The following is a 23,661-nucleotide window of genomic DNA, read 5'->3' on the forward strand; positions in this document are numbered from 1 at the left end:
AGCCGAGTGCACACGCCCTGTCACACTCGCTTGCAAAGCACAGGACCGTGAGCAGGGTGAGGTCTTCACCTGCACGTTTCTCCCAGGCTCGAGTGTATTTCTGAACGACCCTGCCAAGCTCCTGAGCGCTGCTCTGCTGGGGACTCTTTCCACCCGAGGCTGTGCTCTCCTCGGCTTCCAGGCCGATGGCCCCTGGGGACATGGAGCAAGATGGTAGCCTGACGGCTGGGCCCACAGGGCCATCGTCAGAAGCAGCGACAACACGGTCAAATCAACGGGCGCAGATTTAGTGTCCCTCCTCTCAAAGGCCCGTCCCCGTCGCTGCCTTTTGACCCCTTGGCATAAAGAACGATGCAAAAGCCCGACACCCAGGGAGGACACCCTCTCCCCTACCGTCCGTCTGTTGTGTGTATGCATGTGTGTGTGTGCGCGTGCGTGTGTGCGTGCGTGTGTGCGGGTGTGTGCGGTGGGCAGGGCGAGCGGCTGTGGTTGGGATGAGGATTTCTGCCCTAACCATAATTGCGAGTGAAACGCCGGGGTTCTGGGAGAAAGAAGTATGTCCCAGTTCTGAGCGGCAGCGCGGATGACCTCACCCGGGAGACGGGAGCCATCCAGAGGACTCGCAGATGGAACTTTCCCTCGGGGTCCAAATGTGAGTCACCGTGGCTCGCGTCTGGGCAGCGGGCTCTGTCCCCAGGCCTCCCACTTCACCCTGGGACATCGTGGTCACCGCTCAGGCCTGATGACTCACTCGGGCTCCCCAAGTCAGCCCCTGGGGGTGGAGCCTTGCTCCCTCTGGCCTCTGTCCCCTCGGCGCTGGGGCCCTGGACACGATGTGCAGGACGCGTGTGGTGGGGAGAGGCCCTCACAGCCTGGGTGGGTGTGCCATGGCCACGGCTGCCAAAACCGATTTCAAAATTCAGTTTGGAAAGTTCGGGGGGCTCCCCGGGGTGCACAGGGCTGTAGCCGTGGTCTCAGAGCCCTGCCGATGGGCTGCACTCTGACTCCTGAGAGTGGGCGATATGGGGCCACCCGCCCCCAGGGAGCGCCCTGTCACCCCATCGCCTCCTCCAGACAAGGGGAGGTCATCCAAAAGGCCAGGTGCTGGCGGGGAGGCGCTGGTGAGGTGTCAGGTTTCCCGCCACGCCTGCACACTGGACATCTTCCGATGCTAGAAACAGTGTCATCTTTTCTCAACCTGATAGTCTCGCACCTGCCAGGAGCCCCTGGCCGTGAGACGCCCAGCGCGGTCCAACCTGAGCTCATCTGTGTTTAGCATCTGTTTTGGAAACCAGGTGGCAGGAGGGACTTTCTCAGGATTAAACAGGAGTAAATCCCCAAACGATTTCAGTGACATTTTGGGGTTTGTTGTTTGTTGTTGTTTTGTTTTGTTTTTAATTTTTCATATTTCTCTCTCTCTCTCTCTCTCTGTCTTCAATAAAAATCCTTTTTGTAGGAAAATACCATATAAGAGTCGGGGGACGAAGGGTTCCCTGACAGTTTGTTCTTCCAGGCAAGGTTTATTTAATAGGTGTCCCCAGAGCCCATGCAACCTGGTCCTGGTCCTGCCAGGCCAGGCCTTTCTCCCACCTGATGCAGTGCACAGAGAGCATGGCCACAGTCATGAGACTCAGTTTACCACCCCAGAGCCTCTGTCCTTCCCCAGAGTGGTGGAGCCAACATGGCTTCACAGTTTCGTGCTTTGGCTCCTTGTTGAGAACTTTCCACGTCCGGTCGTCCTTCGTTTGGCAGTGGAGGAGTGGGAAGGTATGAGAGCGCTCTTTAGGGTAAAGGTCCGAGGTGACAGAGACCTGACCCAGCATCGGGCCCAGGGGACCACCTGTCCCGCACCCATCTCTGACATCTCTCCAGACTCCCTGGGCCCCGGGGTCACCGTCCCTGCTGAGGGAGTGGGTGGGTTGGGGGCAGGGCAGAGGCTGGCTCACGGGGACACTTGTGTGGCCCCGGCCGTGAGGGTCGACTTCGCAGGGCGCAGCTGACTGGAGACGAGGGGGTCGAGGACATGGGCACGAATGTGCCTTGGCCCAGGTGTGAGAACATGTACGGAAGGCTCGGCCTCTGGGTGACTCAGTCTGCAAGCAAACTATGCAAGGGAAGTGACTCACTGTCAACCCTGCGCGAGAACTCCTGAGGCCAGGCCGCCAGCACCTGTCTGGGACGGGGTTAGTTATTAACGCTGCCAGGAAGACTGTCATGGGAACCGGACACCGGCCAAGATTGGGCTTCCCAGAGCCTGCGGAGCCTCTCGCTCACCTTCCGAGGGCTCCTCTCCTCTCCTCTGAACCCCGAAGGCAGAGGAGCCCACGCAGCTCTGGGTTGTACCACGTGTCCCCGGGCCCTCTGAAGATGACACACATTCCACCCAGGACGAGGAAGGGGACCGAGAAGTGGTTTGGTAAGGGGAAGCCTTGGCCGGAAGGCTAGGTCCCAGGAGCCAGCCTGATCCCGGGCATTCCAGGCGGCGCGGGCTGTGGACGGGACTGGCCCGGGCTCACGTGCAGGTGCCGCCTGCCGAGTCCTGGCTCCTGGGCCTCCATCAGCTCTGCCGTGAATGCCTCTGGGTGGTGTGGGCTCTGTCAGGCCAGGGGCCCCAGCCAAGGAACCCCACCTCCTCCTCCAGAGGCCTGACCCGAAGATAATTAGCTCCTGCCCTGTTGACCTGTGGCCCCAGAAGTGGGTAGCCTTCTTCCAGCTCTTTCCTGCTCTGAAGTCACCCAGCCTCTTCCTGGGGTGGCTTGAGACAGCGTGATACAACAGGGGACGGCTTGGAGAACCTCTGTGGGGCAGGTGGGCAAACCTCAAGAGGAGAGCGAGGCCTCAGGTCAGCTCTGCTTTTCCTACCTCTTTCTCCAGGCCAGGAAGAGTACACACATACATAAGGGCTTCTCCTTCTGGATCCCAAAAGGCAGGCTTCGCCACTCTTGGGAGAGGCCCAGTCCAGACACAGGTCAGGCCTGCCCCCGCCGGCCCCTGCCCTTCCACGTGCAGCCGTCGAGCAGAAGGAGGACGAGGGATGGACCAGGAAGAGTGGGAGTTTTAGGGAGTCAGGCTTCCCAAGGTCCCCAAAAAAGCAGCCCAGCGCCCGAAGGGAAGAGCCGCCCCCGGTATTTGTTGTCTCCCGTGGAAGGCCCTAAAGCGCTCGGGAGCCACTCAGGGGGGCGGTGGGGATGCCACCTGCCTGCCTGGGCTACGGACGGAGGGCACTGGGCTCCTGGCCGGGACACACGCTCCCTGGGTGGCCCTGAGCAAGTCATCCAGCACTCAGGCGGTTTCCCCATCTGTAAAGTGGGAAGAATAACATCACTTGTCCTGCTCCCCTGACAGGGTCTGTGTGAGGCCAGCTGAGATCACTGAGCACTGTGGCGAGGCTTCGGGAGTGGCCAAGGGCCACCCAGATCGGGGATGAGGCACTGTGCAGGGTTTGTGGTCTGTGCTCCCCGGGAGGGTGGCTTTCCAGACACCCACCTGTGGCCTAAGAGATCCTTGGACCTCTCATGGCTGATAAATCACCATGTGGCAGGTGTCCTTTGTCTGGGCTGCAGCAGGAACAGAGATACTGCCCTTGGCTGCTGCAGAGAAAGCTCCTCTGCCTTCTGTCCCTTCTGCAGTGGGCCGACAAGGAGCAAGGGCCTTATTTCATAGGCTTTCCTGAGGAACCCACCACCTGCCCATATAGAAACTCTGGGGGCGCTGGGTCTCAGTCTGCCTAATCGTGGAGGTATTGATTTAATGATCTCTGGCCTTGTGGTCTGTCACCGTCTTGCCACAAAAGAAGAGAGAGGCGTGTAGGAATGTCAGATTGTATCTCGTAGTGCGGTTTATGGAGAAGTCGCTCTGCAAATAGTCGTTGAATATACACATCGTCAAATTCTTTGTTTTGTTCCAAAATGTTCCAAATATTCAATGAAAGAAGGAACGCTGGCGTTTGCGGGGGCCTCTCTGGTGGGGCAGTGAACACCTGGTGAGTGTCTTTTCCTTGCCCAGCACCGTGCCAAGTGAATCCGGCACAGTTCCTGCTCTCCTAAAGCCAGACTCTCCCTGACCGTCTCATTCCATCTCCTGGCCAGACCAGGATCTCCGCTGAGGCTTTCCAGAGAGGTGTTCTCTGCAGGAACCTTGCACAGTGGAGAAGTCCATCTCTCCTGAGGCCGCACGCTCTTGTCATGGCAGGAGACTCTGTCTGCCTCCTAGTCCTTCCAGAAGTGATTGACATCTGGGACCAGGAAGAATCCTAGGAGGCCTTGTGGAGTTGCTGAGACTTGAAGTAAAGGAAGCTGGAGGAGAGAGTGTCGTGGAGGCCACCTGTGCAGTGCCTCGAAGAGCATCCCCCAGAAGTCACGGCCACCCAGAACCTCAGATGTGACCGCGTGGTTGCAAATAGGGTCTCTGCAAGTATGATTCACGAAGGATCCATTGACAAGTTGGAGAGGAGAGACAGGGAACAGAGAGACACAGAGAGGATGGGGGGGTCTCCAGATGGGAACAGAATTGGAGGGGAGCATCCACAAGCCAAGGATGGCTGGCAGCCAGCAGCCGTTGGGACACATGCCCGGAATGGGTTCCCCTTCCCAGCCTCTGGAAGGAACCAGCCCTGCCCACACCCTGATTTTGGACTTCCATCCTCCTGAACTAGGAGGACAGAAGTCTCTGTTGCTTTTTGCCACCAGATTGTAGTAATTTGTTAGACACGCCTTGGTCTAAGAATATGAGGCTGACAAGAATGTGCTCTCTGGTAGGGTAGGAGAACAGGCTTGAGGTGAGGGGTCCCTGGGACCAGACTGCTTGTGAGGAGACAGGACTGATTTGCATGTTAGGGACGAGAGTCTGCAAGCCCACTGGCCCGTGGGCCAAGGGCCATGATGCCAGGCTGAGGTGCCTGTATGAGCAGAGACCTTCGCCAGGGGACAGTCTTCACAATCCAGAATGGTACCCAGCCTGGATTCTCAGCCTCTCTCTCTGCCAAATTGTGACTTATATGTTGACAGACGTAGTTATAAGTTGCTTACTGTTGGAAAATTTTATAAAAGGAAAATACTCAGGATCTCTACTCAGTTATACATTCATCCTTTATTTTTAAGAAAATGATATTTCAGTGTTTTTATGGTTATATAGTATTTCCTTGTTGAACCCATGGAATAGTTACTTTTGAACAGTTCTTTGATGTTCCTCCAGTTTCTTATTTTGCCATGAAAGGCTCTGAAGACCAGCCTGGTAGCAAGAACTTGATTCATATCTATCCTGGTTTCGGGGGGCTGCTGTAACACGTCACCAGCAACTGGGTGATTTAAAACAACCCAAATGTAAGGCACCTGGTGGCTCCATGGGTTTGGCATCCAACTCCTGATTTTTGGCTCAGGTCGTGATCTCAGGGTCATTCACGTTCCTCATTGGGCTCACATGCTGGGTGTGGACCCAGCTTAAGCTTCTCTCTCTCCTTCTCCCTCTGCCCCTCCCCCTGCTATGCAGGGAAATGTGTGTGGATACTGTCCTTCTCTCTCTCTCTTAAAAAACAACAACCCGCCAATGTGCTGTCTTACAGTCCCGGCAGCCAGAAGACCGAAATGAGCCTTATGGGACAAAAATGAAGTCGTGGGCAGGGCCCGTCCCTTACAGAGCCTCCAGGGACAAGTCGTTCCTGGCCTCCTGCAGCTTCTGGAGGCTGCCACATTCCTTGGCTTGTGGCCACATCACGCCAGCCTCTGCCTCGGTGTTTGCGTCCACATCTGTTCTCTCTGTGCTCAGCCCTCCATCTGCCTCCCTCTGATAAGGACCCTTGTGGTGGCGTTCAGAGCCCATCTGGATAATCTAGCATCCCCTCTCCCCATTTCAAGACTCTTAACTTGATCCCCCCTGCCAAGTCCCTTTTGGCACGTAAAGCAACATTTACAGGTGCCGGGGGTTTGAACGGTGACTCTCATTTTTGGTGGGGAAGGGGGTGTCCTTGACGAGCCCATCCCGATGTCCGTAACTGTCTCCTCACAGTAAATTTTCGTCCGTGGAAACACAGGACGCAAGGGTCTGACTAACGTTGCATGAAGCATCTGGAGAAGGCACTCCGTGTCGCATGGATTAACTGACGTGGTTTGCTACTGTCCCTTTAAGAGCCCTTCTAGGAGTCTGACCCCATAGAGAGGCTGGGGACTGAGCTCCCCATTACAGGAATCATTTAGCATCGGCCTCTGGGAACCTCGGGGCTAATGAGATAATTCACATTAGGAGAGGAAGGAAATGAACGTGGCCTGACATCCTTTCTGTCTCTCATTTATATGATTCACTGAAACCTCCCCCTCTTCCCCCATAGTCCCCACCCCCCTCCGGCTGCCCCTTTGAATTCTGGTTCCACTGTCCACCCTCCTTCTGCCAGCTGGGGCTCTGGTGTCCAGCAAGTCCCAGCACGCCCCGATGAGGCACGCGGGCTCTTTTCTCTCCAGCTGCGCCGGAGAATCCATTCTTCACCACTTTCTTCTCTTTTTCCCGAGCCTCACCCAGCTCCTCTCCACCCCCACCCCTGCCCGGACCAGTGACCAACCAACTGGTGTCTGCGGGACCAAAGAAAAGAGAAAAGCTTCTAACAGAACACAAGCAGGCTCCAGGGGACCTACAGGCCCAGGCTGCCAAGATTTTGTTTGCCTCCTCGCCTGCCCTCCCCAAGCCCCCGCCCTGGACTTCAGGAGGGAAGGGGGAGAGAGAACAAGAGAGAGAGAGTTCTCTTCCTGTTTTGTTCCGCTGCCTACACTTTTGGGCAAAGCTGTGTCTGCAAACATGAAAATCCAGTTTGGATCTTTCATTAGAAAAGCATGAAGTAACCCAAGGTTCAGGCCATTTAAAGTTCAGATCCGACCCTGGGAGCCTCTCTTCCCGGCCCTGCATGCAGAACACAGGGACACCCCGGTCCTCGTGGGCACGCTGCGGTCACGATTACCCATTTCCTGGAGGGACACCCGCCTGCTTTGCTCCGACCTGCTGCTGGGGGCTGTGCCAGCCTCCCCTCCCCTAAGCCCGGGAAGGGTCCCCGGTGTCCAGAGAGAGGTGTGGCTCTTTCTCTTGCCCCCGGTTTATTCTTTTCCTCTTCTCATCCTCTCCGAGGGAAGCCATATGGTTGAGTGTTCCAAGTCAGGGCCAAGGGCCAGAGCTGCACTGGCCCCGGGGACAGTCCAGCAGCCCTGATGTGCCTTGTGGGTGGCCTGTCCTGTGAACTTGCTGCCTGACCTCCCCGGGCCTCTGAAAGCCCAGCTGCAGCCTTGGGTAGCAGCCTGGCCGAGTCCTGACGGGCGGGTGCTGAGGCCCCGTGTCCCCCGTCCATTTGGCACTCACGCCCCTTGCCGTCCAGGTGGCGGTGCTGGGGCCAGACCCTGGAGGCCCCCTTGCCCGTCTGGGTGGCCTGAGCTGTCTGTCCAGCCACTAGTGTCTCCAGGGAGGAGAGAGGCAAGGGTGGGACCCAGGAGCTGCAGCCCAAGGACGTCCATGCGCTTCCAGGTAGAACAGCAGCAGAGCTGGAGCTCGATTCATGTCGCCCCGTCTGCCTGGCTCACAGTGGGGGCTCCTGAGGCGGGGCCGTGTCACCTGTCCCCTGTACTAAGCACGCAGTCCCACACATGCAATCTAAGGGCTACAGACAACATTATTGATAACAAAACGAAAAGAGAAACGTAACGTCAGATGGGCCTGGAGTCCCTGTACACCTGTGAGGTCTGGTCTAGACCAGGAAAATAACCAAGCGCTGGCTCATGGTCCCCCCTTCCCAGGAAGCGTGCTCCTGTATTTTTTTGTACAGATGGGGTAGGTGCGATGATGCTGACAGATACCCTTACGGAGCCTTTTGCGTTTCACTCAGTCCTCACGATGGTCCTACAACGGACTAGGCACTGTTCTCCTTCCTGCTTACCGTGTGGGTCACAGGGTGTTGGGGGCACTTGCCCGAGATCTGGGACTCTGTCCTCGATTTGACTCCGTTCCTGTAAGCGGAGATGTCTCCAGACTGCCTCCGGACTGTTTTCCTGCCCGTAGGGATGAGTGTCGGGCGCCCACGTCCCTCCCACACGTGGAAGATGACTAGCCTGGGTTGCTCGTGTTTCGCTGGTTCCATCAATCATTCGTTCGTTCGTCCGTTGATGTGTGATGCCACAGCGAGCCTCCCACTGCCCCGGGACACACCTGCGAGGTGCCGAGAAGGAACGTTCGGAGCCCCTGAAGCCCACTGGCATGGCAGTCCTGGGATGCGCGAGCTCTTTCTCTCCCATGTGGTTGACTGTCCTTGGTGTTTCCGATCAAGACAGGTCAGAAATCCCGCCGTGTCCTCACTGAAGGCTGGCCACGGGCCCTCCCACGTCTGGGTAGACAGGAGAGCCCCACAGAGGACCCGGTGAGGGCACCTGTGCATTTATCCCTCCTAAGGAAAGAGGGTAGCACCCGTTGTCCTCTGGAACCCCATCCCCGGCAGAGGACAGAGGAGCTCTTGCAAGGCTTGCAAGTAGGTGTCTCTCTGTGCCCGTGGTCCCCGTTGTTAGAGCAGAGCCGGCCGCTCTGGGGCCCCGTGCCCGATTAGCTGTCGTTAAACGAGCCATCTGAAGAGGGAGAGGAGAAGGGCCTTGTGGTTGGTCATCGGGTGGCCCTGGAGGGACAGGCTGCGTGATGAGGAGAGGACAGAGGGGAGGGTGGGACTGGGGTCCCTATTATCTTGAAAGTCCATCTTTAGGCACAATCTCATGGGGGTAAACAAGAGACCCAGGCTGGCTGGTTCGGAAGGGTCTTTGATCCACCTAGAAGTTAATGCTTTTCAGTGGAGAACCGCAAAGCGGCCCCACCCGGGGCCACAGAGATAACAGGCGGGGGCAATCACAAACCACCAGCCTCTTGATAATGCCCGGTTTTATTGAGGTCTGGTTCTCACCCAATGGGAACACATCCGGCGAGCATCAAAGGGAGCAGGCGTCACCTTGTGCAAAGAATCCTCTGCCCTCAGGTGTGTGTGTGCTGGGAAGGGTGCGTGTGGGGCCATGTGTGCCCAGGGCTGCCCGTTGGCAATTTCCTTCCTACAGATCAGAGGCCACCAGCCCCCAGGAGCCTTGACCAGCTGTGAACACCATTTCACCCCTTACATGTAAGGGACTCACCGTGTCATTTCGTGCTCGACTCTGTGTCAAAGGCGGTTGGTAGAATGATGTCAAGGGAGCAATGAGGTGGGCACCCTGAGGACGTGGATCCTGAAGGCCTCTCATTCAGGGATCTCAGGCTTGCCCTTTTGGGGTCTTTTGGAGGTCTCTATGCTCCGTAGAAAGAACCCCGAGGATGTATTCTAGGAAGACATGGGCCGTGACGGACTGTGGGAGAATAAAGAGGGAAGCGCAGAGTCGCACCTTTGTAGGGGGGTGTTGATGGAACCATTGGTGGAGGGTAGTCCCAGTGGAAGGAGCATCCCCCTCCGCTAGCCCCAGGCCGTGCCCCTTGGCCGCCTCGTAGTTCCTCTGGGCAGTCAGGATGCTGGACCGCAGGCGCTGGCCTCTGGAGACAGCCGCAGAGAAACACCACCATACAAACAGAACATCTGGAAGCTTTTTAAAGTTTATTTTTTAACACATTTGCAAGAGTCAGGACATTTGCACACGAGGTTTACAGGCTGGAGGGAACCGGGGGTTTTGTCAAGCGGGAGGTAGATTTTGAGGCTGGAGAGGGGCCGTAGTACAGGGAGAGGGGTGGGGGCACCTGGAAGTGGCCAGTGCCAGCAGCCAGTCCTGCACACGTGAGACTGGGATAGCCCAGGAGCCTGTCAAAAGACCCCCCGGAACAGAAAAAGGACCCGAGTTCCTTCCTTGCTTCCTCCGCACCCGTGGTACAGAGAACTGGAGTTCTTCTACCTTGTTCCGGATCGGCTACCGAAGGAGCAGAAGGCAGGACCTCTGAGAAAGGATGGGAACGTACTGGTGGGCTCTGTTGTGCTGAACCTTAGCCCCCTAGAGACTCGCGGTGGGGTCAGGGGGCTCTGCCTCTGAGGGTTACAGACTCCTCTTCGCATCTGGGCTAACCAGGCAGGGCTGATGCAAGCGGGGCACGGAAAAGCCAGCTCCTCCGGGAACTGCCAGGAAGGGATACCTAAGAATGCCAGAGCCCTGTGAGCTTCTCTCTTTCCCCTCCTCCTCCTCCCCCTCCTCTTCCTCCTCCTCTTCTCCATGCCCCGCCCCACCTCCCCCAGTGCCATCCTGGACTTAATGGTTTGGGCCAAGGAAGAGCTTGCCTCAGCATTTCAGGCAGGCCAAGCAGGGAGGAGAGTCATGGAATAAAAGACAGTTCCCAGCAGGAGAAACAATTCACACATGACCTCCTCTTTCTTTTCCAGAGCACCAACCTGTCCATCTGTCCCTCTCTCCATTGCTGGTTCTCACTGAATTCCTTCCTTCCTTCCTGCTCCAACCCAGCGTGGAGCCCCGGCCAAGCTGATTTGCAGGGCTGCGCTCAGTGTATGGGAAATCTCCCTTTGCTCTGAAGGCATCCTCGTGGGAGGACTGGGGTTTCAACGCCCCGGGGAGTTTACCAATTGGAAGGAGAATTAATGCTCCCCGTTTCTAAATAGGCCCTAGTGCCATACCACTGTCTTTATTAAGATGATGCTTTTTGTTGAATGAGCTCATGTTTCTAGCTCATGGGAGCTGGTCCATTGTGTGCTGTTTATTAGGGGAGGGAACTGAGGCTTTGTGTGGTTATTCATGGGAGACACTGAGAGGTGTCCGCCCAGTTCTGATGGGAAACGAGGTGACACAGCCTCCAGGAATTCCTCCCCATCTAGTCACCCCATCTGGCGACGAGGATGCCCATTTCCAGGTTGACAGCTGTCAGGCTTTTACAGCGTCTGCCTGGGAGCCTCTTGTGGGCTTCCCGTTGTCAGGATAGTGGTGGGTCACCTTCCCCGGCCTGGGGCCGTCTCTCCGCTGGGTTGCTGGCACACGCTGGAATCACCTGGAGAGCTTTAACTGCTACCTCGTCCTGCCCTAGCAGATTCTGATTTAACCCAGCTGGACGGAAAATTGGGATTTTGAGAAGCTTTCCACAGGATGCTAATGTGTAGGCACGGTTGAGAATGAACCACTACCAAGAGAAAGCATTTCTCGGCTGGGAGTGACTTTGCTGAACCCCCTTTCCACCCTTCCTCACTTACAATGTCTAAGACACTTTTCAAGGTCACACGGACAGGAGAGTGCTAGAGGTCAAGGATGCAGCTAATCATCTTACACTGCACAGAGCAGCCCCCCGCCCTGCACACACACCCTGATGAAGAGTTATCCAGCCCCAAACATCACTGAGAAATTTTGCTCTAGAATAGTGTTTCTCACACTTGAGTGTACCAGAACCACCTGGAGAACTTGTTAAAACACAGACTGCTGGGCTTCACTCCCAGGGTTTGGGATTCAATAAGTCTGGGGTGGGGCCTGAGAATTTGCATTTCTAACAAGTTCCCAGGTCCTTGCTCAAGCTGTCCGTCCAGGGCTGCACTTTGAGAATCACTAGTCTAGACTGACTCTGAATCCTGTTTTTCTAGATCTGTGATATATTGTATCCATTATGGATGCTAGAAAACTCTAAAATGGCAATGACTTAACAACAAAGAAGAGCATTCTCTCCCACATAACAGAAATCCAGAGAAAGGCCATCCAATGCTGATTTGATGGTTCTGGAGTTACCAGGGACCCAGGTTCCCATCTTCTTGTTGGATCATCTTAATGCGTGATTCCCATCTCCAGTGTCCTTCATAGTCCAAAATGGCTGCTGGAGCACCAGCCATCATGTCCTCATTGAAAGCAGAAGGTGAGAAAGGCAGACAGGAAAACAATGGCATCTTTCCAACACCTTTGGACACACTTTCCCGAGGTCCTACAACACTTTTGCTTATATTTCTTTGGCCAGATCTTGGTTACGTGGCCATAGCTAGCTACAAGGAGAGCTGAGAAATGTAGTCTTTTTGCTTTGGGCCACAATGTGTCAGCCAAAACTTAGAGTTACGTTACTAAGTAGAAAAGGGAGAATACATGGTAGGGTAATCAACTAACAGCTTCTGCCCATATGTCCGTGCCTAATCCTTCCTAAGAGTGACCATTACTATCTGTGTATTTGGCGTCTGCCGTGTGTTTTCATGCCATATATCATTTAATCCTAACAGCTCTGCAAGACACATAATAACATCATCTCTGTTTTTCAGATGACGGAACCGAGACTTGCAGAGATTAAGCCATGAGCCCAAGTGACAGTCACAAATGCTATAATTTGAGACCCTGCTTCCTGGGCTGCTTCTTGCCTTGGCCGCTCTCGGGGACCTGACCTCTTCCTGCTGAGCCGGCAGGGTGTCTGTTAGACATTTCTTTCTTTCTTTCTTTCTTTCTTTCTTTCTTTCTTTCTTTCTTTCTTTCTGTGTTAAAGATTTTATTTATTTATTTGACAGACAGAGATCACAAGTAGGCAGAGAGGCAGGTGGGGGTGGAGGGGAAGCAGGCTCCCCGCTGAGCAGAGAGCCCGATGCAGGGCTTGATCCCAGGACCCTGAGACCATGACCTGAGCTGAAGGCAGAGGCTTTAACCCACTGAGCCACTCAGGTACCCTGTTAGACTTTTCTAAGCCGAATGTGGGACCCCGTCCCTTCTGACCTGCCGCATCCCACTGTCACCTGCGTCCTCACCGCAGTCCCCTCTTCTGTTGATCTAGCAGGAGACAGAGGCCTGGTTTGCTGCACAGACAAGATTGGTTCCCTACGGCCGCCATGAAATTACCGCAAACTTCGTGGCTTAAAACAACACACATTTATTCTCATACATTCTGGAGGCTCATTCCATTGGGCCAAAGGCAAGAGTACCCCAAGAGCTCTCATTCCTTCTGGAAGTGCTAGGGCAGAATCCATTTCCTTGCCTTTTCCAGCTTCTGGAGGCCCTATGTTTCCGACTCTTCCCCAAATGACTCCAGACTCCTGATGCATTTTCACATTTCTCTCCCTCTCCTGTGTCACATCTTCTCCCTATCCCAGACCCCACCCCCCACCTCCCTCTAACAGGGACCCTCTTGCTGACGCTTGGGGCCCACCTGGGTCTTCGGGATCGTCTTGCGCACATCAGACCCCTTCTGCCACCGAGGGTCGCATGCACAGGTTGCCCAGATTAGGACGTGGTGTCTTTGGGGGCTGATACCCAGCCAGCCACAGGGGCTCTCTCGCTCCTCTGCACCCTTTCCTGGTCCCCAGTTTTGCTTCCGTGGGCTGTTCCCAACTGGAACGCTGCCTGCATTTCACTTCGGGGGGGTTTTCAGAGAGGCGGGAGACAGGTTCTGAAGGGCAAGGCGGTGAGTCGGAGATTTGACTAATCAGCCCCAGCAGCCAAGGCAACGGGCATGAAAACACTCAAGTGGAAAAGGAGTGGGGGAGGGGGTCCTGCCCTGGAGGTGGCAGTGACCTCACCTGGACGTGACGCACGCTGGACAAGCATAAGCAGCAGGGACAGTCACCCAGAGGCAGGCTTGGCAAACCCTCAGGGCTGCAGGTTTCTAGGTCACCTTGCAACCCCCCAGGTGCCTCCTAATCTCGGAGCCCCCTCTCGCCTTTCTCTAGGCTCCTGGAGGTGTGTCTTTGGCCAAATCCAAATGCTACACGTAGCAGAGTTTATGGGAGGCGGGAGGGCCCGGAGCGCTAAGCTCCATTGGGCTGGTTCTGTCCTAACTTTATTTTCCTTTCCGGCAGTGATTCCCTTGTCCCCCCAACACCCACCCCATCCCGCCCCCACTCCCCCCCCCCCCCCCCCCCGCCCCCGCCCCAGCCGCCTTGGCTCAGTCTGCCTGCTGGGATGAGTCTGGGGTGTTGTATGTTTTGCTTTTTATTTTATTTTGCAAATGCCTCCCAACATTCCCCTCTGTGTTTAACGTCCCCCTGCCAAGTGCATGCAGTTGCCGGGCAACAAGAAGGAAGTCCCTGTGTGATCCACCACCCGCTGCTGCCAATTCATTTGCTCGCTGCGTGCGTCTCCCTGGGGAAAAGGCTCCTTCTGGCCCTCGGAGAGACAGTGCGGAGGGTCGCTCGCTGCCCAGGAGGGACGGGGGGAAAGTTCGCAGAACGGTGGGGCTCTTCGGGTGTTTTCAGGTCCAAATGAAAGAGCGTCTGGAGGGCCCGGGCTCCACCTGGGTGAGACTTATGCTTCCCCCTTGGTGGACAATCAGAGAGCCTCTCGGGACCCCAGAGTGCCTCTGCGTGGGCCACGCTGGCTGGTTTTCCGTGGGTCGGTGGCTCTCACACGCAGACCCCCCCTCCCTGCAGCTCTCCTGCAGAGGAAAGTCTTCTGCGTTCTCTCTGCCCGTTCTCCCGTGAGCAGGCCCTCACTGGTACCTCGTCCCGTCTCTGACAGTGCCTTGTCTCTGGTGTCGCAGCCGCTGCACACATCCCTGCCAGGGGGGTAGCCAAAGCCCACGGGAAGGACGGCACCCCTGCACAGGCTGGGCTGTTAGCGACCCCCGAAGGCCTGCAGGGGGGCTGCTGGTGGGGGCCCATTAGCCCAGACCGCCCCCAGAATCTCCAATGTGTGTCCCGCCGCTGTCGATGTCCTTCTGGCCTCGTGCTTGGTCTGTGTCCCCTCTCTCCCGAGGCCTGGAAGGGCAGGGCTTGCCTGTCTGCTCTCGGTCCGGTTCCACAGTGTCTCACCCGGAGTGGTCCTGGGGAATGGATGTATCCGCAGGCGTCCACGTTGTTCCTTGGGGGTGGACGGAGATCGTTGCAGTCCAGAGGCCTGGATTATGCGTGTCTGGGAGTAGGCCCTTTGTTTGCCTCGCTGGGCCCCATCAATCTTCAAATGGGGACGTCCCCTGAGGGCATTTGGTGGCACTAACTCTATTGGCCCCTCGGCAATGGGGAATCACAGGGGGTGGTGGGAATCAGGAAAGTACATGGAGCCGCAGTCCGTCTTCGCTTCTTTGCCGTCAGCATTTGGAAAGCAAACGTGTTAAGCTGAGTCTTCCCGTTTCCTCCAAGGGACCCCATCAGTTCTGGATAATTTCCTAATTCGTTGTTAAGGGATTTGGGAGAACAGACAGAAGTCCCCGCTCAAGTGGGCATTAGGATAGGGACCAGACCCTTGCCGTCCTGTACTGAGAACACCGGCAGCCTCTGTGCCTCAGTTTTCCCGTCTATAAAGTGGGTCACCTAACACCTCCATGCTCCATCGTCAAATCTCACGGACGATGTCATGATGGGCTGGAAAACAAGCCTGCGGTTCCTCTGGGATGGTTGGGTTCAGCGCTTTGCTTTTGTGTGTCTAAGTCCGCTGTCTGGTATAGCGGTGAGATCCGTGTGGAGGGTTCCTGGAGGGAATTCAGTGTAGGGGACGTACAAACAGGCCTTCCTTTTTTTTTTTTTCTTTCTCTGTCTTAGCGCAAATAGTGATTTTTGCACTGTGGGATCTGTTCACCGGCTAGACCGTTACGCGCTAAAGACAGGAGAGTCTAGCTCACTGCGGAAAGGGAGGAGGCAGAACCGAACTCTGATGCTGTGTTTCGGTCTACAGGCCCGGCAAGGGAAAGCGGCTAAGGACCGCTCTGTCTCGCTCGCCGTTCTCACCAGGAAGCTAGCGGGAGCCAAGCTCTACTATCGCCACCTTGCAAAGGACCCGGCTAAGATGGGACCATCTCTTAAGAGGCAAGAGCTCTGGATCTGATTAAGAATTCTTGCTTTGGAGAATGAAGAAACTTGTGGATTTGAGAAGACGTTGAAGGAGAAAGCAAAGACCCTTGCACCGAGGAGAGAAGTCTGTGTACGGCCCCGTGTGCGCCGGACGTGACCTCCGGCCGGACGAGTCAGCATCATCGCAGACCTTGCCGTTCCTCCTTGTGGAAAGCGTTTCCTCTGCCGCGGCTGCCTCTCCGTCTCCCCTGCCCCCGGTGCCCGGAAACCGAAAGGCTTTTCCACCACACCCTCGCCGCCCCCCCAGCTCCCGCGTCTGCTGTGCCTTTGGACTCGGCAATTCGTGTTTGTTCCATTATCTTCCAGCCGGATACAGAGTGAATTGTTAACCACACTCAGGTCAAATGGGATTTTAATTTTTGTTCCTGTTCCTTCTAAAGAAGCCGATGTTTGTGTTGCTATGTGAGCAGCACCGGCGTCGAATGTCCTCTTGCTTCTTGGGGGATCCGGGCCCTCGGATTCCAGAGTGATGCAGGTCAGGGCAGAAGTTCTTGGGGACCTCAGAGGTCGGGGGCCCTGGAGGGGGCTCCTGTAGGGGCGCTGGGGTCCTCCATGTCCAGCTTTCTCTGCTTGGATCCCACATAGGTATTTGTCTGGAAGCGCCAAAAAATGAATGCTGTGGTCTCTTCTCTCTCTCTCTCTCTCTCTCTCTTTTTTTTTTTTTAAATCTCATTTTGATGTATAATTGACATAGCATTCTATCCGTTTCCCAGCTGTCTTCTGTTGACACAGACGCGCCACCAGCTGTGAAGACCCTTCTCTCAGATGGCAGTCGGGGCCCGTGCCAGCGCCTGGTGCAGCATCACAGGCCGTCTGACGACCAGAGCTGGTGTGTCTATTGTCGACCCTCTTCGCCCCCGAGGACACTCCTGACGGCCGGTCGGGCCCCTCGAGACACGAGTCCTGTTTGCTCCTTCCCTCCAGAGCCGCCGTGCCCATTCTAGAGTCTGCAAACCCTTCTAGAGTCGACCTTGTCTCGGTCGCAGGACCACCAACGTCCATTTGTTCTCCTGCTAACGCAAACGGACGGCTTGCCTTTGTGGAAGGAATTGAGGCCATACACGGCGACCTTCTCCTCGTTGTAGTGATGTGTTTCTGTGACCCCGGAGCGACGTCCCTGTCTGGTCACTGGAGCAGTGGCGTCCTTCCTGGCCTCTCAGAGTGCCCGCAAAATGAGCGAGGACAGCCTCCCGAGGCCGTGTCCTGCTGTTGAACTATAAGTCTTGTTTGTGGGCTTTGGTCTTCCTTGAGGTGCACACAGGTTCATCTTCCCGGTTAGAGTCCTTGGGGTTTCAAGGAACAGAGACCCTCTTAGATCACCCCCATTCACGTGGGTTTATTCCAAGCTGCTCTGGAAGTAAGGTAGACAGGACCAGTCCACCCAGCCACTGCACAGCGAGGCCTTTCTAGAAGCCTGAAGCCATTCGAAACATCCATTCTCTAGATGGTTTCTAGGAACAGCAAGAACTCTTGACGCCTTATCATTCTGATCGTCTGCTCAGCAGTAGGGCGCACTGCTCCTGATTCTAGAATTCTCCACTGATGATGAGCTAAGAGTGCTAGCTGTCCCAGTTTGCCCCGGGCTGAGAGATGTCTGGGGACACACGACTTCCACTGATAAACTTGGGACAGTCCTGGGCAAACCAGAACAATTGGCCACCCTCCTGGGTGGCTTGATGACATCGCGTCTGCTGTGTTATCTGCCGTAGCTCGCTGATGCTCTTAAGAGGCCTGGCCAGCTGCCATCAGAGCCACAACGTCTGGCCACATTGTTGACCACTGGGCAGCCTACAGATGGAGGCCATTGGCTCAAGCACCCAGTCCTGACCACGTCAGGTGTTTGCCGGGTGGTAGGGTGGCATGATACTGAATTACAACCTGGGGACAATGAACCAGCTGAGACCAAGTCCTTCAGAAGAGGGGCTGTGGATAGTGGAGACGGGAGCCACGCAGGGTATCAGGGATTCCTCGCCAACACAGTCCTACTCCAAATAGGTGAAGCTCATAACCTTCTTTGGTAAGGACAGAGCAGTTCATTCGGAGACAAAAACTCCCACAGCCACTGGGGAACCAGACACGCCTGTCTCAGAGACATGCACAGACCATGGAGAATGAGCCAAGAAGAAAACTCTGCGTCTTTGCTAGAGAGAGAGTAAGAGCTAAAATTGTCGAGATGGGTTTGTCTAGGGAGTGAAGGAGTTGGCTGGAGAACCTCCTGAAATTCCTTTGAACTCTAGGATTCTTTGAAATATTGAAGGGCGTGTCAGTGGGACCTAAGTGTGTGCTTTCCCTCCAAAGCTCACCTCCGAGTTCCACCCCGATCATGTCGAATAGGACCTCCCAGCTCCCTCTTCCCTCTCCAGACACTGACCTTATCTGGGATAAGGGAGCGGAACTTGGTGGTCGTGGTCGTGGGCGGTGGAGAAGGACGGGAAGGTTGTACCTGCCCAACTTTTGGTGTTCTTGACAAGTAAGAACAATCTAAAGGCAAATTACAGGTTCTTTTCGGGTTAGTCAAAGCCAGGCTCTCGGGATTGCATGCCATCCCGAAGCTGTTGCTTCTTGTCAGGGGATCAGGCTTCCATCTTTTCTGCTGAAAGATGGGCATGAGCGTCTGCGGTGTTGGAACGCGACCACACAGGGGGGTCATTGCCTGCTAAGGTAGAGACGTGCATGCAAACGTCGAGAAACCCGACTCATTACCCCTGTGTGAAGATTGAGATCCCCCGTGCACCCGAGGCTTTGCCCCTGTTCTGACTCTGTGCCTTCGCTGCTGGTGGAGAAAGGCCAGCCCAGCACGTTAGGCACCGCTTTTCTTTTTTAAAAAGATGAACTCATTTCAGACGTGCCCTTCCTTCATGGCCCACGTACCGTCTTGGGTTCCAGAAGTCTCACTGTTGTGCCAAAGGCACCCGTCTCCTCTTCCTCTCTCATCGTATCTTCTCATCCGCAGAGGACCCCAGAATCCCAGAGTTCAAGGTGGTCTAAAAGCATCACGTTTTTCTAGATTTACCTCTGACTGAGGCAGGAATCATCTGATGAGGGATCGCCCAGGCCTGGGGGAGGCAGCGTTTTTGGCGGAGTGGGGGAGGGACGAGAGAGGTTGGGGGGGTGGTGACATTCTGCCCCATAGGGGAAGCCGTGGGATTGTGAAGAGCAGTTCGTGGGCTGCCTAGAGACCATGAACGTCAACTTCCCAATGAGATTCTGAGGCAAGTGCACTGTCCCCACCCCCTACCCCAGCGTGGATCGGTCTCTTACTTCTCAGTCCAGGGTGACTTCTGCTGATAAAAAGCGCAGAGTGGGGAGATGAGGAAATCTGAGATTTTGTCTCCGAAAGTCCCTCGTCTTCGTTCCTTCCCCGTAATACGGAGGAGTCAGGCCACGTGATCCCTGAAGCCTCTTGGGTCTCTGACTGCCGCAGCGCCGTCTTCGTTCCCTGAGCCCGTGACCTGAAGCTTTGCTGGGTTTTGCTCCATGTGCGAAGAGTAAATCAGGTGTTGCCCAAGGTATGGAGGAAAGGCATGTCATCTGTGGGCTGAGGGCGCTCCTCTTACTCTCATCCATTACGAACGTAACCTCAAGTTAGGGCCCCGTCCCAGGATTTTGCTCAGGCTTTCCTGTGAGATCGCCCCGTCGCATCAAAGCTTTACCCACAGGGACCTGTTATTCTCTTCAAAGGGCCCCCCAAACCCCAGGGTTGATGGAGAAATAGAAGGTTCTAATGGTGAAGTATGGTCCTCTGCTCAGGGGAATGTGGTTTACAGAGCATAAGGGTGACCTTGGGAATGGCCACTGATCTTGGACAAGACCCTCGCGCGAGGCTGGTGGGAAGCAGGGCTGGGTCCCCCCGCCTATGCTTCTGAGTAAGACCTTCCATGATCAGGCTGGCAAGAGCTCTGAACCCCGGCGTCTGGAAGTCTGTCCACTAGTCCTACCTTAACCTCAGCCCCAAGGCCCTTTCCTGTGGTCTCAGTCTTCTCATCCACGAACTGGGAGAGGGAAGCGGAAGTGGGCGGTGCAGGTGATCCTCTAGGATCCCTCCCATGTGTCAAGTTCTCAGCCCCGCCTGACCCCGCGGAGGCCTGCCTGTTCTCTGACAAGTAGCTCTTCTCCCTTTGCCTTCCGGCGCGGCACAAGCCGAAAGCGGGGCTGTCCCGGGAAGTCCATTACCAAAGAATACTTCAAAGCTGTTTGCACTCGTCAGTCGCACTGAACTTGAGTTTGTTGAGGGAGAAGGCAAATAGACATCTAGACTGATGGCAGACACGGGGAAGGGGCTGTTCTCTGCCCGGGGTGACCGAGGGGGAAGGGAGCCGCCTGTCGTCCTGACCAAGGAGTAAAACCCGGGCGCTCTGCGTGGCTACCACTGGAGGGGATTTATGAGTTTGCTTAGGGAAAGGCAAATATTAAGTCTTAAGTTGACCCGTCCTGGGACCTGCCTCTTGGCTTTTGTATGCCGTCCGGCACCGATCCCTGTGTACCTCGGGTTATCCCGTTCTGTCAAAGGGTTTTGGTTGTGGGGTTTTGTTTTGTTTTCATTGTTTCCCGTGTCCTTTCCCTTTCCTCCCTCCTTCGCCTGCCTCCCCTGCTGTGACTGCCGCTCAGGGCTGGGTTTTAAAGACATAGGGAAGGCAGAGCGTGGAAGACCTGTTGTCACGTTGTCCCGTTCCCAAAGCTGGCTGCATTTGGGCTTCCGCTGGCTTCGGAATGGCCCACCTGCCGGGGTGGAGGCTGGGGACCAGGTGGTCCTCGTGGGTCCCCCTCTGCCCTTGGCCCTGAACATAAATCTGGGCATTGGAAAAAGATAGGCATCACCTGTTTAGCTGTAACCTTTCCTTCCTATGTGACTGTTGGTGCTGAACAGTGGCTGGTGACCTCAGCCAGATGTCCTGCGGGATGAGCCGCTTGAGGATAGTGCCGGGAACGCTAACTGGGGTCTGACCAGGGCCGGTCACCATCCAGGGAGCGAAATGTCCCGACCAAAGGGGCTGGACAGGCACCTGGTCTCCTCAGTTTCCAAGTATGAGCTTCAATGAAGTTGAACTACATGGAATGTTTTTTTAAAAAAAATTTCAATTTATTTTTCTTGACAGAGAGCATGCAAACAGGGGGAGAGACAGGCAGAGGGAGAGGGAGAAGCAGGCTCTCCACGCATCAGGGAGCCCGATGCGGGCCTTGATCCCAGGACCCTGGGATCCTGACCTGAGCCGAAGGCAGCCGCTTAACCGACTGAGCCACCCAGGCGCCCCTGTATGGAACATTCTTTACTCCTTGCCTCAAGCGTCCTCAGTACAAAGCCAATCTGTCCTGAAGCACTGCAGTTCCTGGGGTCCTTGGACCTCATGGGTGGGGCTTGCTAATACCCACCACTATGGGGTCCGCCCCACAGGGCACCCTAAGTGCCTGGTGACCTTGGCAACGGTCCACAGAGGGTGCACCATACGGGCCAGTTCAGGATATCATGGCTCACCCACACTCCTCTTGTAGCCAAGAGTCGGGAATGTTCTGGAATCGCTTAATTAAGAAAGTTCTTTTCACATTCCAGTGGTGATTTGTGATTGAACTCAGCATGATTTTTAATCCTCTGGCAATTCTTCCTATATGTGTCTATGTTTAAAAAGGTCAATGCTGGGTACCCAGGCTACTGAAGTCCTACTAGTCCTTCAAGGCTCGGCTCCCAGTCTCTCTTCTCTGGGACGCCTTCCTGAATTCCCTCTTTCCTCTTGACCAGGTACATGTTCTTTTAATGCATCTGGCGTGGGATGGGCACTCAAAAAATGCTCGCCCCTCCTCCCTAGACCACAGCACTTTTCATACGGCATTCACTGTGCTTACACTGAACTTGTTTTCAGTACCCCCTTCTCCCCAGTCCTTCCTCCCCTTCTCCCTCTACCCTATGGAAAGCAGGATCCCTCCTCGTACATGGAAGATTATTCCTGAGATGCCCACCCGTGGTCATGGTCACGTGACAGGCACCGTGATTGACATTTAATTCTCAGAAAACAAAATCACATGGATCAATCACTTGGACCAAGTCTTACCTGGGAGGGTTGGGATCGAAACCAAGGTCATTAAGGGGCCTCGAGTTCAGAGCTCTTCAGTTGCAGCTTGGCAGTTTCAACAAGGGGGATGGACAAGAGAGATGTTGGGTTGACTTTCCCTGCTCATGACCTGTGGCCACGTGTCCTACCACATTTGCCAGTTTCTTGTTTGCCCTTTATTCACCAATAAAGTGTTTTCTGAACAGTGGAGAAAATGGGCTTGTGGCTGGATGGATTGCTTTCCCTGCAGAAGCCTTTCTTGAAATAGCACGCGTCTGTTTTTATGCTCATTATTTGAGAGCTGGGGTCATTTTTAAGGTCGGAAGGAGAAATTTAAACTCAGAAGTTTAGGTCAAAATTTCTGAAGAACTTCACAGCGTCTAATAGGGGAAACACAGAAGGGAAGAAAAGCCCACGTAGGAGATGTTCCCTGCCTTCAGAATCTTACGTACTGTCTTTGTTGCATTTGCCAGATCTGCTGTTTGTTAGGGTTCCTGGAGAATCTGGATGGATGCTGCTTCCTGCCTTTCACCCCAGTACAAACTCTCCCAGTAAGTCACAGGCAGAGAAGATGGATAGTGATGGGCAGAGCTCCTGCTCCAGGGCACACTACCCGGAGACAGAAGGCAAGGACATAAGAGGGGTCACTCAAAATCAAGCAGGCTCCGGGAAAGAGGGTCTCTTCCCATGTGCTGATTAACCACCCTTCTCTGATTAACCGGGAGCATAGAAAGGAAAAGGGAGCCACGGAGATACGGGCAGGAGGTCCACCTTCTTTGGGAAGAAGGGAAGAACTCAGAATACCTCTTCCCTATCTTCTCACGTTGTACAAACCAGTAGAATCGGAGTTTTGGACAGAGGGGGTGCCCTTTGTGGGCTGCGGTCCCCAGCACCAGTTTCAAACAGAGAGATCATAGGACATTCGGCCAAGAAAGCTCAGGCAATCCAGGACGGAACACGTCCCGTGTTCTAGAGTGCTTTACAATTTCACAGCTCCTCGCTCGAATCTCACAGCCCTTCATGAAAGGTATTGAGACCTCGTTGTTACAGGTGAGGACACGAAGCTGAGGGGGTCCGTGACTCGCCGGGGAACACACCCCGTCCTCCACACCCTGTTCCGCTTTCTCCACCGACATCTCCGGAGGGACAGGAAATGCAAGCCGTATCAGTCCCAGTCTGCTACTGTAACAAAACACCCCAGACCTCGGAGTCTTTCCCATTCACACCTCGGTGGTTCGGGAAGAGGTGGGGGTGGGTCCAGAGGGCTCTTTTTTGTGCAAAAATTGAGGGACTCTGGTGACCATCTTAGGACGCAGTGACCTTCAAGAGAGGCTAGCTGGACCGGCCTCTGGCTCCAGACCAGCTCGGCTGGAACCATCCCGCTCACTCTAGCCATGAGACCTCTAGGGAGTACCGTTGCCTCCCTGGGCCTCAGTTTCCTTCTCTTCACATTGCTCTGTGGGGCTCCGTGGGGGCTCCGTGGGCCTATAGGCAAGACCCTGCGCACGGTGCCAGCAACTCCGCACTCAGGCAGTGCGCCCTCTGTACGCTAGACACGGAGCCCCGTGGCCCGTCTGCCGTGACTCTTGGCTCAGATGATCTCCGTGCCTGGACGGGAAGAGAAACTTCCAGTGTGCGCTCCGTCCCCGCGTCAGGCTTCCCCTGATGCGCCAGGGCGTTGCTGATTCCCTCCGACTGCAAGCAAGATCTTTGGGCTATTGGGTTTGTTCTGGGGAGAGAGCTGAGCTGCTGGCCAGGAGTACGGATGGGGGTGATGTCTGGACCCTGACTCTGGGAGCAGTGATCGCCCTCCCACCCCCCGTGCACGCTCTCTTTGGCCCTCTCGGATGCCAGTCCCACTTTTCCTCCCAAAGGCCACATTCTCTCCAGACTGTCTGGAGC

The 23,661-nt window shown here is 55.3% G+C and overlaps 1 long non-coding RNA gene across 4 annotated transcripts in view; it reads left to right on the top strand.

Annotated features, from left to right (window-relative positions):
• The window catches only part of LOC101691570, a 156,885-nt gene that overhangs the window by 125,866 nt on the left and 7,358 nt on the right, over positions 1 to 23,661 (top strand). Inside the window, exons 3-4 of one of the 4 annotated variants that reach the window (XR_001178870.2) lie at positions 15,540 to 16,300; positions 16,429 to 21,969. This is a non-coding gene — a long non-coding RNA (uncharacterized LOC101691570). Of the gene's footprint in view, positions 1 to 15,539; positions 21,970 to 23,661 lie in introns of those variants that run through there. The other 3 variants (XR_001178868.2, XR_001178869.2, XR_001178867.2) reach the window with 3 other exon arrangements.

Source organism: Mustela putorius, unplaced genomic scaffold (assembly GCF_011764305.1).
Source record: "Mustela putorius furo isolate JIRA1106 unplaced genomic scaffold, ASM1176430v1.1 tig00000873_pilon_pilon_pilon, whole genome shotgun sequence".
Taxonomy (NCBI): Eukaryota; Metazoa; Chordata; class Mammalia; order Carnivora; family Mustelidae; genus Mustela; species Mustela putorius.